We start from the raw sequence: 16,817 nt of genomic DNA, 5'->3' as shown, positions 1-16,817 counted from the left end.
TCCATTTATTTAAAAATTATAGAAAATTCATGGGACTTCCCTGGTGGTGCATTGGTTAAGACTCCACATTTCCACTGCAGGAGGTGTGGTTTCAATCCCTGGTCTGGGAACTGAGATCCCGCATGCCGTGCAGTACAGCCAAAAAAAAAAAAAAAAAAAAAAATTATAGAAAATTCAGACCTATTTATTCTATCATTGAGTTTTATTCTTATATTTTAAAAAGTTTGCTTAGTGTATGTATGACAAGATTTTGGGAGGAATTCAATAATGTTAATATTGATACAGCTCCTGCTCTAGAAATGTCCACAAACTCTTGGGGAACACAAACAAGAAAACAGAACATAATAACTGAGTGTGATGAATATTGTTATGGATAATCTAGAGTGCTGTGGAGGGGATCAGCAAAAACTTAGAGAGGAATTGACATCCAGGCTGAGTCTTACGAACAACATGGAGTTAAGCAAGTCCAGTGAGATTATGGGACTAGCATTCTTGGCAGATGGAACAGCTCAAACAAAGGCTTTGTACAAAAGAGAACAAACATAGTGAATCACTAGTGGTCCAAGTGACTACGGGTGGAGGTGAGAAGATGTCAGCCATGAGTCTGGAGAGATAAGAAGGAGCCAGGTCATGAAGGATGTTCTATGTCATTTTAGGGAACTTAGAATTTATCCAGACAAAAAGAGGGAGCCATTGCAAAGTGTATCAGAGGAAGGGGTCATTATAAGATTTATATTTTATACCTATCATGCTGGCTGCGTATTCCTGCAATGTAGGGAAAGGAATAGAGGCAAGATTAGAGATAGGAAAGATGGCTAAGACAATGATAACATTGGATAATGACTATGAAACTAATTACAGGGACAATATTCTCATCAGTAAATTCTCATCAGTAAACATTTTTTTAAATAAAATTATTTAAATATGTACACACATAAAACACTATATAACGTCTCTGTGTTTATAGTTTTTATATAATTATAAAGCCAACAGATTTACAAATTAAATACCAATCAAATTAAAATAATAAAGTTCAAATGAACATTAAATTAACGTGGTAGGTGGTGTGGTTCTGCTGAAAATAAATCCCTGGTATTAAGTTTTAGGGTAGAAAGGGTTTTTAAATTTTTGTTTCACTTGTTTACTTGATTCTTTGCGTATGATGCACCATCATTTGAGTCATCAATATAGTTACTGGTTTCTTTTTTCTCTTTTAGAAACAAATTAGTTTCAAATGACAGTCTCTTTTTTTGATAACGCCCAAATGTAATTGTGTATCACATAGTATAATATTAAAAAATTAAAAATATTATTTAATAAAATATTATTCTTTACTGCATGTTGTTACTGTTAACCAGCTACTGCATACAAATATGGCATCTGTGCAAAAACCTTAGCTTATGACAAGTATATGGTGATGATCCAGCCCAGGTTTTTTTGTTTTCAACATTTGCTATATTGCTGTATATGATGCGATGCCTCAAGTATTTGCACCCTCCCTTCCTTTTTTGTTTCTGAACTACTGTGAAACTTGGGTTGGTACTGCAAACAGTGATGTCATTTAGTCTTTCGTTGACTTGGTTAATGATTTATATATCAGTTCAACTTTCCCATTAGCTCAGGATAATTAAAGAAAGTATTTTAACACCTATTTTTTTATGGCATAAAATAAAAGTCTCAACTTATTAAATAACACAGAAAACTAAGCCTTATTCTATAAATATCTTTTTCATTTACAAAGTATGTTCATGATGTAGAAGTTCTATCTTTATAACTGGTAAAAAATTCAATATGGATGTAATGATATCTGATTGTTTTTGTATGATTTTGGAAACAAGCCTATCTCATTCATTCAAGAAATACTTACTGAGAGCCCACCCTGTGCCAGCAACTAAGGATACAAGTTGTATAAGAGAGACAAAGCAGCTAATTGAAGCCAAAGATGCTTATAACTCTTTAAAAATTAAATACCATACTTCAGTCAGTGGTTCTTAAAGTGTGGTACCTGGACCAGCAGCACTGGTATCACCTAGGAGTTTGTTAGAAATGCAAATGCTCAGGTCTCAACTCAAGCCTATGAATCAGAACCTCTGAGAGTGGGGCCCACCTTCAGTCTGTTTTACAAGCCCTCTGGGGGATTACCACTGCTTTGGCAGGTTGAGATTGATCTCTTCCAACACCAAGGATATAAGAAGACAATTTTTCTAGAGGCAGAGGTCCTAGGAATAGAATTTACAAAAAAGTGTTCTAAGGAATAATCAGAATTGCACATTCAGGGTCATCAAATGACTAAGATATAAGAAGTTCTTGTTATTGAAGAAGAAATGATAGTAGGAATTATTAAAAATTCTAACTTTAATGAGAATTTGACTGTGCTTTTCTTCTTAGAGTGGATTAGGTCCCTTGTCTTATCCAAGCCTTTGGCATGAGATTCCTTGTGCCATTAAATAGCTTATAGGCAAAGAAAATTATGTTTGCATTCCAGTTCTATGCTCACCAGTCAGTACTGCTCTTTAATTTTTCTCGTTTAAAAAAAAAATCTCATCTATTAGGGAAATTCCTACGTGGTTCTGTTCGGTTCCATTTTATCAGAAGCGTGAAGCTTTTCTTCATGTCCTACCTCACAAAAAGGGTCCATTTCTCTGTTTAGGGCAAAGTGTTCAGTGTAGGGCCACCCAGGGTTGGCTCCTTTTAGCTTCTTGGTGTTCCTTCAGATGGTCCTGTTCTTCCCTCCTACTTCTGAGGCCTCAGCCCTTCCTTCTTTTTTAGTTAGTCACTACTGAACTTTCTTCTCTGCTTCCCACAAATATGGCCTTAACTAATCTTTAGGAGCAGGAAGAAAAAAAGTGTGCATTGCAACCGAATTTTCTGTTTTGCATTTCCGTTAATACTTTTTTTTTTTGTTAATCAACTTCCAAATTTTATGCTTATCTTTTTCTATTTCCATCAGTTTCCCGACATAGTTAACATGAACAGGAAAATCTTTTCAGTAAATTAAGCAACTGAAGACTCAAGTGAAATCTCAAAGGTCTTGAAGAACTCTGGCAAGTCACATATATCCCATGTTGCTTTTGGTTTCTCACCTCTTCTTTGCTTCAAACCCCCAGGCAAGTTTCTTCTTTTTTTCAGCAGCCCATGAATTTTCAGCATCCTTTTTGGCTTTTACAAAGTTGTGGCAGGCAATCACTTTGGCAATTTTTGCACCAAGCTCTCGAGTAGCTACCTGATTGCTGAGTTCCTCAGCCTTCTCAATGTTCCACTCTTCCACAGCCTGGTCTATGCTCTTTTCAAGGCCCGACTTTGCAATTTTTTTCCTTTTAACAGGGGAGTCAAACCTATCGCTGACTCCAAAATACTGAGTAAGCTCCTTCCACTGGGTTTCACTTGAGGACTGTTCACTTTGAGATTCTTCATTCTTCAATTTACCTTTTCTGGAGTGTTTTCTTTTTTTCTTTCTGGATCTTGAAGTTGAGGTTTTCTGTTCAGAATGTTTTGTATGCAGTTCTTGAAATTTATTCCACATATTTAAGGGAATTCCAGAGAGACACTCTTCATATGCATTTACATTTGCTTCTGCTTCAGTTTTTGGTCCATCTGTAGGGATATCTGAGACCTCTGTGTTTGTAATGGTCCCATCTTCTTTACCTTCTTGTAAGTTAAGTTCAGAGCTCTCTACTGTGGCTTCATCATCAGAATTCAACTCAACATCACTTTAATTTAGGCCAGGAGGTAGCAGCCCACTCCACATCTTTTCTGCGGTCCATAGCTGGCCGTCCAGCAGCCATCTTAAGACCCCTGTTAATACTTTGAGTCTTTGTTTTGGTTTCTGTGTTGATCAGGGGAGGGCAAAAATAGTCTTTGGGTTATTAGTAAGAGAGAAAAGGAGGAAGGAAATGCTGAGAACATACAACTAGTAATATGAAGATATATATTGATGCCAGAAGGTATAATACGAAGAGATACATTATATCATATCTTTTCTATTTCTTTTGTGTCATAATAGACAAATAATATACATTGGAGCCAGAGTTATTTTTCTAAACTATTCATTTGACAAATATTCTTTGAGCACTTACTATGTGCCAGAAACTGCAGTAGATGTTAGGGAGACAGTGGTGAACACAGGGAAAAATATCTTTGCCCTCATGAAGGTTATAGTGTAGTGAGCAAAACTGACCAAATACCTCCCCCCAAAACACATACATTAAAAGTAGAGCAAGTTAGATGGTGAAAAATTTTATGGTGAAATATAAAGCAGGGAAGGAGATTATGTCGGTCGGAGAATATGGGTTTACATGGGATAGCCAGGGAGGCCCTCCGTGAGAAGGGGACGTTTGAGCACAGACTTGAGGGAGTGAGGGAGAAAGTCAGACAGAATCTGGACAGTGTTCTCCAGGCAGAGGGAGCAGTCAGCACAAAGTCTCTGAGGCCTGGGGCAAGAGGGGAAAGTAGTAGGTGAAATCCCATGGACCTCACAGGTTAGTGAAGTTTTCGACTTTTTTTTTTTAATTTAATTTATTTTTTATACAGCAGGTTCTTATTAGTCATACACTTTATACACATCAGTGTATACATGTCAATCTCAATCTTCCAATTCATCACACCACCACCACCACCCCCTGCCGCTTTCCCTGCTTGGTGTCCATACGTTTGTTCTCTACATCTGTGTCTCAATTTCTGCCCTGCAAACCGGTTCATCTGTACCATTTTTCTAGATTCCACATATATGTGTTAATATACGATATTTGTTTTTCTCTTTATGACTTACTTCACTGTGTATGATAGTCTCTAGATCCATCCACGTCTCTACAAATGACCCAATTTTTTCCTTTTTATGGCTGAGTAATATTCCATTATATATATGTACCACATCTTTATCCATTCATCTGTCAATAGAGTTTTTGACATTCATTCTTTGAAATTTCTCATTTCAAAGGTTCAATTTTTCATAATCAGGAGTTTCATTCATATATTTTTTAAAGGCTAGGGACATGTGTTCACTTTATTTGTTTATTTATTTATTTAAATTGGCTGCACTGCTTGCAGGATCTTAGCTCCCCAACCAGGGATCAAACGCAGGCCCCGGGCAGTGGAATCACAGAGTCCTAACCACTGGACTGCCAGGGAACTCCCCAGGTTGTTTTCTTTTTCTTTTTCTTTTTTTAAACATCTTTATTGAAGCATAATTGCTTTACATTGCTGTGTTAGTTGCTGCTGTATAACAAAGTGAATCAGCATTACATATACATATATCCCCATATCCCCTCCCACTTGCATCTCCCTCCCACCCTCCCTATCCCACCCCTCTAGGTGGTCACAAAGCACCGAGCTGATCTCGCTGTGCTATGTGGCTGCTTCCCACTAGCTATCTATTTTACATTTGGTAGTGTATATATGTCCATGCCACTCTCTCACTTCATCCCAGCTTACCCTTCCCCTCCCCGTGTCCTCAAGTCCGTTCCCTACGTCTATGTCCTTATACCTGAACTGCCCCTATGTTTTTTAGAACCTTTTTTTTTAGATTCCATATATATTTGTTAGGATACGGTATTTGTTTTTCTCTTTCTGACTTACTTCACTCTGTATGACAGACTCCAAGTCCATCTACCTCATTACAAATACTCAATTTTGTAAATTTTTATGGCTGAGTAGTATTCCATTGTATATATGTGCCACATCTTCTTTATCCATTCATCTGTCAATGGACACGTAGGTTGCTTCCCTGTCCTGGCTATTATAAATAGTGCTACAATGAACATTGTGGTACATGACTCTTTTGGAATTACGGTTTTTTCAGGGTATACGCCCAGTAGTGGGATTGCTGGATTGTATGGTAGTTCTATTTGTAGTTTTTTAAGGAACCTCCATACTGTTTTCAATAGTGGCTGTATCAATTTACATTCCCACCAACAGTGCAAGAGGGTTCCCTTTCCTCCACACTCTCTCCAGCATTTATTGTTGGTAGATATTTTGATGATGGACATTCTGACCAGTGTGACGTGATAACTCATTGTAGTTTTGATTTGCATTTCTCTAATGATTAGTGATGTTGAGCATCCTTTCAGTCTGTATATCTTCTTTGGAGAAATGTCTATTTAGATCTTGTGCCCATTTTTGGATTGGGTTGTTCGTTATTTTGAGCTGCATGAGCTGCTTGTAAATTTTGGAGATTAATCTTTTGTCAGTTGCTTCATTTGCAAATATTTTCTTCCATTCTGAGGGTTGTCTTTTCCTCTTGTTCATTGTCTCCTTTGCTGTGCAAAAGCTTTTAAGTTTCATTAGGTCCCATTTGTTTATTTTTGTTTTTATTTCCATTTCTCTAGGAGGTGGGTCAAAAAGGATCTTGCTGTGATTTATGTCATAGAGTGTTCTGCCTATGTTTTCCTCTAAGAGTTTGATAGTTTCTGGCCTTACATTTAGGTCTTTAATCCATTTTGAGCTTATTTTTGTGTATGTTGTTAGGGAGTGTTCTAATTTCATTCTTTTACACATAGTTGCCCAGTTTTCCCAGAAAAGAGGCTGTCTTTTCTCCATTGTATATTCTTGCCTCCTTTATCAAAAATAAGGGGACCATATGTGCATGGATTTCTCTTTGGGCTTTCTATCCTGTTCCATTGATCTATATGTCTGTTTTTGTGACAGTACCAGACTGTCTTGATTACTATAGCTTTGTAGTATAGTCTGAGTCAGGGAGCCTGATTCCTCCAGCTCAGTTTTTCTTTCCCAAAGATTGCTTTGGCTATTCAGGGTCTTACGTGTTACCATACACAATGTGAAATTTTTTGTTCTACTTCTGTGAAAAATGCCATCGGTAATATGATAGGGATTGCATTGAATCTGTAGATTGCTCTGGGTAGTATAGTCATTTTAACAATGTTGATTCTTCCAATCCAAGAACATGGCATATCTCTCCATTTGTTTGTATCATCTTTAATTTCTTTCATCAGTGTCTTATAGTTTTCTGCATACAGGTCTTTTGTGTCCCTAGGTAGGTTTATTCCTAGGTATTTTATTCTTTCTGTTGCAGTGGTAAATGGGAGTGTTTCTTTAATTCCTCTTTCAGATTTTTCATCATTAGTGTATAGGAATGCAAGAGATTTCTGTGCAGTAATTTTGTTTCCTGCTACTTTACCAAATTCATTGATTAGCTCTAGTAGTTTTCTGGTAGCGTCTTTAGGATTCTCTATGTATAGTATCATGTCATCTGCAAACAGTGACAGCTTTACTTCTTCTTTTCTGATTTGGATTCTCTACATTTCTTTCTCTTCTCTGATTGCTGTGGATAAAACTTCCAAAACTATGTTGAATAATAGCAGTGAGAGTGGGCAACCTTGTCTTTTTCCTGATCTTAGTGGAAATGGTTTCAGTTTTTCACCATTGAGAATGATGTTTGCTGTGTGTTTGTGATATATGGCCTTATTGTGCTGAGGTAAGTTCCCTTATGCCTACATTCTGGAGCGTTTTTATCATAAATGGGTGTTGAATTTTGTCGAAAGCTTTTTCTGCATCTATTGAGATGATCATATGGTTTTTATCCTTCACTTTGTTAATATGGTGTATCACATTGATTGATTTGCATATTTTGAAGAATCCTTGCATCCCTGGGATAAACCCCAATTAATCATGGTGTATGATCCTTTTAATGGGCTGCTTAATTCTGTTTGCTAGTATTATGTTGAGGATTTTTGCATCTATGATTATCAGTGTTATTGGCCTGTAGTTTTGTTTTTTTGTGACATCTTTGTCTGGTTTTGGTATCAGGGTGATGGTGACCTCATAGAATGAGTTTGGGAGTGTTCCTCTCTCTTCTATATTTTGGAAGAGTCTGAGAAGGATACCTGTTGGCTTTTCTCTAAGTGTTTGATAGAATTTGCCTGTGAAGCCATCTGGTCCCAGGCTTTTGTTTGTTGGAAGATTTTTAATCACAGTTTCAATTTCAGTGCTTGTGATTAGTCTGTTTATATATTCTATTTCTTCCTGGTTCAGTCTCAGAAGGTTGTGCTTTTCTAAGATATTGTTCATTTCTTCCAGATTGTCCGTTTCATTGGCATATAATTGCTTGTAGTTATCCATCCTGATTCTTTGTATTTCTGCAGTGTTAGTTGTTACTTCTCTGTTTTCATTTCTAATTGTATTGATTTGAGTCTTCTTCCTTTTTTTTCTTGATGAGTCTGGAAATGGTTTATCAATTTTGCTTATCTTCTCAAAGAACCAGCTTTTAGTTTTATTGATCTTTGCCATTGTTTCCTTCATTTCTTTTCTTTTTCCTTTTTTTTTTTTTTTTTTTTTGCATTTCACGGGCCTCTCACTGTTGTGGCCTCTCCCACTGCGGAGCACAGGCTCCAGTCGCGCAGGCTCAGAGGCCATGGCTCACGGGCCCAGCCGCTCTGTGGCATGTGGGATCTTCCCAGACCGGGGCATGAACCCGTGTCCCCCGCAACAGCAGGTGGACTCTCAACCACTGCGCCACCAGGGAAGCCCCCTTCATTTCTTTTTCATTTATTTCTGATCTGGTATTTATGATTTCTTTCCTTCTGCTAACTTTAGGGGTTTTTTTGTTCTTCTTTCTCCAGTTGCTTTAGGTGTAAGTTTAGGTTGTTTATTTGAGATTTTTCTTGTTTCTTGAGGCAGGAATGTATTTGTTATAAACTTCCCTCTTAGAACTGCTTTTTCTGCATCCCATAGGTTTTGGGTTGTCGTGTTTACATTGTCATTTCTTTCTAGGTATTTTTTGATTTCTTCTTTGATTTCTTCAGTGATCTCTTGGATATTTAGTAGCATATTGTTTAGCCTCCATGTGTTTTTATTTTTTACAGATTTTTTCTGTAATTTATATCTAGTCTCATAGCATTGTGGTCGGAAAAGATACTTGATATGATTTTAATTTTGTTAAATTTACCATGGCTTGATTTGTAACTCAAGGTATTATCTATCCTGGAGAATGTTCCATGAGCACTTGAGAAGAAAGTGTATTCTGTTGTTTTTGGATGGAATGTCTTATAAATAACAATTAAGTCTATCTTGTTTAATGTATCATTTAAAACTTGTGTTTCCTTATTTGTTTTCATTTTGGTTGATCTGTCCATCGGTGAAAGTGGGTTTAAAGTCCCCTACTATTATTGTGTTACTGTCGATTTCCCCTTTTATGGCTTTTAGCATTCGCCTTATGTATTGAGGTGTTCCTATGTTGGGTGCATAAATATTTAGAATTGTTATATCTCCTCTTGGGTTGATCTCTTGATCATTATGTAGTGTCCTTCTTTATCTCTTGTAATAGTGTTTATTTTAAATTCTATTTTGTCTGATATGAGTATTGCTACTCCAGTTTTCTTTTGATTTCCATTTGCATGGAATATCTTTTTCCATCCCCTCACTTTCAGTCTGTATGTGTCCCTAGGTCTGAAGTGGGTCTCTTGTAGACAGCATATATATGGGTCTTGTGTTTGTATCCATTCAGCCAGTCTATGTCTTTTGGCTGGAGCATTTAATCTGTTTACATTTAAGGTAATTATTGATATGTATGTTCCTATTACCATTTTCTTAATTGTTTTGGGTTTGTTATTGTAGGTCATTTCCTTCTGTTGTGTTTCCTGTGTAGAGAAGTTCCTTTAGCATTTGTTGTAAAGCTGGTTTGGTGGTGCTAATTCTCTTAGCTTTTGCTTGTCTGTGAACATTTTAATTTACCTGTCAAATCTGAATGAGATCCTTGCTGGGTTGAGTAATCTTGGTTGTAGGTTTTCCCCTGTCATCACTTTAAGTATGTCTTACCACTCCCTCTGACTTGTAGAGTTTGTGCTGAAAGATCAGCTGTTAACCATTTGGTGATTCCCTTTAGTGTTATTTGTTGCTTTTCCCTTGCTGCTTTTAATATTTTTTTTGTATTTAATTTTTGATAGTTTGATTGATATGTGTCTTAGTGTGTTTCTCCTTGGATTTATACTGTATGGGACTCTCTGTGATTTCTTGACTTGATTGACTATTTCCTTTCCCATAGTAGGGAACTTTTCAACTGTAATCTCTTCAAATATTTTCTCATTCCCTTTCTTTTTCTCTTCTTCTTCTGGGGTCCCTATAATTCAAATGTTGGTGTGTTTAATGTTGTCCCAGAGGTCGCTGAGACTGTCTTCAATTCTGTTCATCCTTTTTTCTTTATTCTGCTCTGCAGTAGTTATTTCCACTATTTTATCTCCTAGGTCACTTCTCCGTTCTTCTGCCTCAGGTATTCTGCTATTGTTTCCTTCTAGAGAATTTTTAGTTTCATTTATTGTGTTGTTCATATTTGTTTGTTTGCTCTTTAGTTCTTCTAGTTCCTTGTTAAACATTTCTTGTACTTCCCTCATTCTATTTCGAAGATTTTGGATCAACCGTACTATCATTACTCTGAATTCTTTTCAGGTGGACTGCCTATTTTCTCTTCATTTGTTTGGCCTGGTGGGTTTTTACCTTGTTCCTTCATCTGCTGCATTTTTCTCTGTCTTCCCATTTTGCTTAACTTACTTTTTTGGAGGGTCTCCTTTTCGCAGACTGCAGGTTCATAGTTCCCATTGTTTTTGGTGTCTGCCCCCAGTGGGTGACATTGTTTCATTGGGTTGTGTAGGCTTCCTTATGGAGGGGACTGGTGCCTGTGTTCTGGTGGATGAGGCTGAATCTTGTCTTTTTGGTGGGCGGGACAGTGTCCAGTAGTGTGTTTTGGGCTGTTTGTGAAGTTAGTATGATTTTAAGCAGCCTCTCTGCTAATGGGTGGGGTTGTGTTCCTGTCTTAGTAGTTGTTTGGCATAAGGTGTCCAGCACTGGAGTTTGATGGTCCACTGCCTCAATTTGGGATGATTCGTTGTTTATTCAGGTATTCCATAGATGCAGGGTACATCAAGTTGATTGTGGAGATTTTATCCGCTGCTCTGAGGCTACATGGAGAAATTTCCCTTTCTATTCTTTGTTTGCACAGCTCCTGGGGTTCAGCTTTCGATCTGGCCCAGCCTCTGGTTAAGGTCACCTGACAACGTCTGTTCTTTGCTCAGACAGGACGGGGTTAAAGGAGCAGCTGATTAGGGGGTTCTGGCTCACTCAAGTTGAGGGGTGGGAGTGGTACGAAATGTAGGGTGAGCCTGCAGAGGCAGAGACCGGCGTGAGGTGTGCTGTGTGTTCTCCTGGGGAAGTTGTCCCTGGCTCACGGGACCCTGGCAGTGGCGGGCTGCACAGGCTCCCAGGAGGGGAAGTGTGGATAGTGACCTGTGCTTGCACACAGGCTTTTTGGTGGCTGCAGAAGCAGCCTTAGCATTTCAGGCCCGTCTCTGGTGTCCGCGCTGGTAGCTGTGGCTTGCGCCAGTCTCTGGAGCTTATTAGGTGGTGCTCTGAAACCCCTCTTCTCGCGCACCCCGAAACAATGATCCCTTGTCTCTTAGGCAGTTCCACACTTTTTCCTGGAGTCCCCTCAGGCTAGCTGTGGTGCACCTGCCCCCTTCAGGCTATGTTCACGCAGCCAACTCCAGTCATCTCCCTGGGATCTGACCTCCGAAGCTGGAGCCTCAGGTCCCAGCCCCCACCCGCCCCGGCGGATGAGCAGACAAGCCTCTCGGGCTGGTGAATGCTGGTCGGCACCAATCCTCTGTGCAGGAATCTCTCCACTTTGCCCTCTGCACCCCTGCTGATGTGCTCTCCTCTGTGGCTCCGAAGCTTCCCCCCACCCCCCATGTCCACCAGTGAAGGGGCTTCCTAGTGTATGGAAAATTTTCCTCCTTCACAGCTCCCTCCCAGAGGGGCAGGTCCCGTCCCTATTCTTTTGTCTCTGTTTTTTCTTTTGCCCCACCCAGGTACGTGGGGAGTTTCTTGCCTTTTGGGAAGTCTGAGGTCTTCTGCCAGCGTTCAGTAGGTGTTCTATAGGAGCTGTTCAACATGTAGATGTATTTGTGGGGAGGAAGGTGATTTCCATGTCTTACTCTGCCGCCATCTTGAAGATCCTCCCCCAAGGTCTTTTTATATCTTCCATTTCTCTCGCCATTATGTACATACCTTTTCTATGTACTGGAGCACATTTATAAAATTCATAAAATCTGCCTTAAGGTCTTTGCCTACTAATTCCACCTTTTCTGCCATTCCTTGCCTGTTTCTATTGATTGATTTTTCTTCTCCTGCTTAGGAGTCATAGTTTTCTGCTCTGCATATCTGGTAATTCTTATTGGATACAGAATATTTTGAACATTGTGTTGTTTTATTCTTTGTTAATGTAGACATGAAAGCCAGGGAGATAGAAGTGTTGGGCCTGGTTTTAGCACGTGATTAGGCTACTTTGGATCATACTGACACTTTCAAATATTGCTTTTGTGCTTTATTTTGGTGGGTCCACAGCAGCCTTTAATTTAGGGATAATTTAACTGACTACACAGGTGATACCCTTCTGAGGATTCTATCCAAGTTCCATGGATTATCAACATTTTCCTCTCTGGCCCATGAAAAGACAAACTATTCCCAGCCTGGCTTGAGTTCTAATAATTTCTTCAGGTGGGTCTTTCCACAGTTGTGTGGAGTGTTAACCCAGATGTGTGGTGATCAGCACCTGGCGAAGCCTCAAAGGGCTTTCTCTTCAGATTCCAGAGCTCTTTATCTGCAGCTCCCCCTTCCTGCTACCCTGTCCCAGGAATTCTAGCTGCCTCAGCCTCCCTGAACTCTCATCTCCTGCCCTGCAACAGACTGTGAGACCCTGAGCTTCCTTAGATTTTTCCTTCCCTGTGGCTCTAAAGCTGCCTCCAATAATTTGGCAATAATTTGGAGAAAATAAAAAGATCACTTCATTTGTTTTTCTTCTCTCATCGGTCACAGTCTTGCTCTGGCTGTTGTCCAATGTCAGAAAATACTTATTTTCACATATAGATCTTTTTTTTTTCTTTTAAGCAGGAGAGCAGTATTCTTGGCTGTTAATCCCTTATGGGGAGAAACAGAAGTCCTAGTATAACTTCTGACTGCCAAACACATGGGCTAATTAAAAGCTTCTCAGACCCTAACCTGTTTATATTTATATGTGAACTCTGGCCCACACTTAAAAACCTATATACAGTGGAAGTATAAATTCTGCCATGGGTTTTGTGTTGGGTTATCGCAGAGTAAACCCAGAGACAGTGATTTAGGTGCAGAGTAATTCATTTGTCAGGCGATCCCAAGGAACACAAATGGAGGAGAGGGGGAAGGGAAAGACAACGCTAAACGGTGTGTTATCAATTCACTCACCAGATATAACAAAGGGCTCAGTCCTGCAGAGGAACTCGGGGAGATAGAATAGATTTAGCATATCTCAGAGCTATCACAACCGGGGAGTAAGGAAGCTGGGTATATATCTCTCAGCTCCTCATCCATCATTTGTTGGGAGGTGCTTCTTTGAGTGTTGATTCTCTGCACTCCTGGTTTGTTCTCCATGCATATTGAGCACATTCCCTGTAGCCAGAGAAAAGCCCTCAGGCCTTCAGGTGTTCACAAGCTTCATGATGTGAAGGTGAAAGCTAAGGGGATGTAAGTGGGTACCAGTAATGTTACTAGCACCAGAAAAAGATGTAAATTAAACTCATAAAGCAGAAGTGTTCTTCTTTCAACCCAGCAAACTAAAAAGAGCTGACCTAATAGATGCAGGCTTCTGTCAATCGTCTCTTCCTTTTGTAATAATAGAGAATATTCTCTAAGTTTTTATTTCTCAAAAGTGCAGGAAACTCACAAGGAATGAATAACTCTGCATATTTGATATTTCCATATACTTGAAAATTTGACCTTCTAAGTAATGACATTTTGATATATTAATTTTTTATAGAAATACATCCATACTTTATAAATAGAGGACATGAAATAGATTTGAGATTTTGTTGGGGACTCTGATTTTATTTAATATTGTGTACTGAAACCATAAACACAGTTGCCTTTGTAGATGTGGAGGGAAGGAAATTTAGGATAGATCGGTACCTTGGTAGTAGCTTTCTTGACAAAACATCTCATGCCACCTTAGTTTTATGCATTTGTACCTTTCTCATAACAGGAGGAATGTAGTGTGACAGCCTGGGCAGGGAAACAATACTAGTGAGTTACGCAAAAAATAGTCATGAGATCACAGATACCACAGCCCTCTCTGAAGTGGTTTCACTGCCCCTCTCACCCCCAAGTTATCTCCTTTGCTAAAGCTGTCCCCACCCTCTGACTTGTCAGTGCTGTTCACAACACAACTATTATTACTGCTGTACCACAAACACACTTGATCCCAAGAATCACTTCATTCATTTACTCAAATACTTTTTCCTCCAATATTTTGTTGACAGAATTAAATGAGGATTATGCTTTGACATTTTAAGAATGGTGCTAGAGATTCAGAGGGAAGGATTATATTTTCTTAATAGTCATGGAAGTCAATATCATATTACCCTTTTTTGGACCTCATGCAGTTGCACACATTTCTGTATAGTCCTCTAAAGTTTTTATTAGAAATAGAATACTGGAAACAATTTAAAAAAGAGAATTCTAACTTTAATCACAAGATATTGAAAACTTTGCAAGATTCCTGATGAATTGGTCAAATTTCTTATAAGTATTCTTCAGAATCAGCAACCCTGTTAAATCTGAGAAGTAAGTTTTTCTCTCCATGGGCTCCATTAGTGAAAGGACATTGTGGCTTAGGAAGATTTGAAAAAAGGTCTGATGTAATGGTGGTCTTCCCTGAAGGAAGCATGATTGCCTGGAGTTTTTTTTTCACTGTAAGCATAAAAATTTATAAAATCATTAAGAAAAAAAGTATATGGCTATCCATATATTTATTTACATTTGACTCCCAGTTATTTTATTTTATAAGAATTTGTAGCATTAACCCTTGAAAATTAATTTGTTTTTCCTTCTCCTGCTTTAACCCAAGGGCATTTGGTTCCTTGGAATCCTTTCAGTTTGGAAGCTGGCAAGTACCAGTGCAATGGAATGTCATAGAGAAGAGAGCCAGTACTTAGAAATGAATTATCTGAAAAACTAAAAATTTACACTGAAATGCTATAATTTACAAGTTTTTCATCCCAACATCTAGCCTTCCCATGCCACGTCTCAGTTTGAAATGTCAAAGCTAAATGCATTTCTTAAAAAAAAAATGTGTAAAGCTCAGTTGACTGCCTTTACTCACATAAAAACTTGTACTTTTTCTGTAACTATTGGGCCAATGATGAGGTATGCTTCGACATTTTAACTAAGAACCATTCATCAAAACATCGCATTCTGCTTCTTCAGTATAGGCCAGTGAGATGTGTAATGCGGCTACCTAGAATTGGCTGACTAAGGACTTTTAAAGCATTTCGACAGCTGCTTTTTTGAAGTACTGCTTTTACACAGATAGATCATAACCCTTGCTAGATTGAACTCTGTAAGGGAAGTGACTGTGTTTTTTTTTGCTTGTTATATCCCCAGGACCCAATATGGTGCTGAGATGTCAATAAATATTCAGTGAACAGATGATTTAAGTCCCAGATTCCTCCTTTTTTATTTTGAATTTAATTTTATTTATTTTTTTATACAGCAGGTTCTTATTAGTCATCGATTTTATACACATCAGTGTATACATGTCAATCCCAATCTCCCAATTCATCCCACAACCACCAACCCACTGCCCACAACTTTCCCCCCTTAGTGTCCATACGTTTATCTCTACATTTGTGTCTCAATTTCTGTCGTGCAAACCGGTTCATCTGTACCATTTTTCAAGGTTCCACATATATGCATGAATATATGATGTTTGTTTTTCTCTTTTGGACTTACTTCACTCTGTATGACAGTCTCTAGATCCATCCACATCTCTACAAATTACCCAATTTTATTCATTTTTATGGCTGAGTAATATTCCATTGTATATATATACCACATCTTCTTTATCCATTTGTCTGTTGATGGGCATTTAGGTTGCTTCCATGACCTGGCTAATGTAAATAATGCTGCAGTGAACATTGGGGTGCATGTGTCTTTTTGAATTATGGTTTTCTCTGGGTATATGCCCAGTAGTGGGATTGCTGGGTCATATGGTAATTCTATTTTTGTTTTTTAAGGAAACTCCATACTGTTCTCCATAGTGGCTGTATCAATTTACATTCCCACCAACAGTGCAAGAGGGTTCCCTTTTCTCCACACCCTCTCCAGCATTTGTTGCTTGTAGATTTTCTGATGATGCCCATTCTAACTGGTGTGAGGTGATACCTCATTGTAGTTTTGATTTGCATTTCTCTAATAATTACTGGTGTTGAGCAGCTTTTCATGTGCTTCTTGGCCATCTGTATATCTTCTTTGGAGAAGTGTCTATTTAGGTCTTCTGAGCATTTTTGGATTGGGTGGTTTGTTTCTTTAATATTGAGCTGCATGAGCTGTTTATATATTTTGGAGATTAACCCTTTGTCTGTTGATTTGTTTGCAAATATTTTCTCCCATTTTGAGGTTGTCTTTTCATCTTGTTTATGGTTTCCTTTGCTGTGCAAAGCATTGAAGTTTCATTAGGTCCCATTTGTTTATTTTTCTTTTTATTTCCATTACTCTAGGAGGTGGATCAAAAAGATCTTGCTGTGATTTATGTCAAAGAGTGTTCTTCCTGTGTTTTCCTCTAAGAGATTTATAGTGTCCGGTCTTATATTTAGGTCTCTAATCCATTTTGAGTTTATTTTTGTTAGGTGTTATTTTATGGTGTTAGGGAGTGTTCTAATTTCATTCTTTTACATGTAGCTGTCCAGTTTTCCCAGCACCACTTATTGAAGAGACAGTCTTTTCTCCATTTTTATCCTTGCCCCCTTTGTCATAGATAAGTTGACCATAGGTGCGTGGGTTTATCT

General features: G+C 38.4%; 1 protein-coding gene and 1 pseudogene across 7 annotated transcripts in view; one reads left to right on the top strand and one right to left on the bottom strand.

Moving 5' to 3' along the window:
• Positions 1-16,817, top strand: part of MAPK10 (mitogen-activated protein kinase 10) — a 617,840-nt gene that overhangs the window by 320,850 nt on the left and 280,173 nt on the right. The window lies entirely within an intron of this gene.
• On the bottom strand, positions 3,050-3,772 carry LOC307185723 (protein FAM204A-like; annotated as a pseudogene). Its single transcript has one exon. The product of its transcript is annotated as a protein FAM204A-like (transcript).

This window comes from Stenella coeruleoalba, assembly GCF_951394435.1.
Source record: "Stenella coeruleoalba genome assembly, chromosome: 4".
Classification (NCBI taxonomy): Eukaryota; Metazoa; Chordata; class Mammalia; order Artiodactyla; family Delphinidae; genus Stenella; species Stenella coeruleoalba.
This window is presented reverse-complemented; position numbering and strand designations above follow the sequence as displayed.